We start from the raw sequence: 552 nt of genomic DNA, 5'->3' as shown, positions 1-552 counted from the left end.
GGCCTCTGGGGGCTTGTGGCAGAGCCCCCCCATGCAGCACAGGGCAGCAGGGATCGCCCACCCCTGGCCTGGCACCCGCTCAGCAGCTGTCACATTGTGCGGGTGCAGCGCAGCTTGGCAGGGCGCCATGCATTGTGCCAGAGCTGGAGCAGCTTCAACAGTCACCTGGAGTCCAGCAGTGCTCAGCCGAAGTGGCCCCAGATCCAGGACAGTGCCGAGCCATGCTGCACCCATGCAGTGCGACAGCTGCTATGCAGGTGCCCCCCGCTGCCCCATGTTGCATGGAGGGTGGCTCTGCCACAAGCCCCCAGAGGCCCTGATCACTGCGGCTGCAGCCAGTGAGTATGGGGCTTTTTTTTTTTTTGCTTTTTTTTTTTTATTGTTTGGAGGCTGGGGCCGGGTGGGGCAACCATTGCAGGGAGCTGCGGGAGCGGGCTGGGGGTGCGTCCCCCTAATGAATTTGTAGGCAGTCACAAGATCACTTCTCAGCCTTCTCTTGCGGACGCTGAGGAGGTCCAGGTCCCTCCATCTCTCCTCATGGGGCTTGTCCAG

The 552-nt window shown here is 61.8% G+C and overlaps 1 protein-coding gene across 1 annotated transcript in view; it reads left to right on the top strand.

The window, feature by feature from the left end:
* IL23R (interleukin 23 receptor) overlaps nucleotides 1-552 on the top strand; it is a 44,804-nt gene that overhangs the window by 20,944 nt on the left and 23,308 nt on the right.

This window comes from Gavialis gangeticus, unplaced genomic scaffold, assembly GCF_001723915.1.
Source record: "Gavialis gangeticus isolate Ggan-Ray unplaced genomic scaffold, GavGan_comp1, whole genome shotgun sequence".
Taxonomy (NCBI): Eukaryota; Metazoa; Chordata; order Crocodylia; family Gavialidae; genus Gavialis; species Gavialis gangeticus.
The sequence above is the reverse complement of the archived record's forward strand: the minus strand, read 5'-3'. Positions and strand labels throughout refer to the sequence as shown.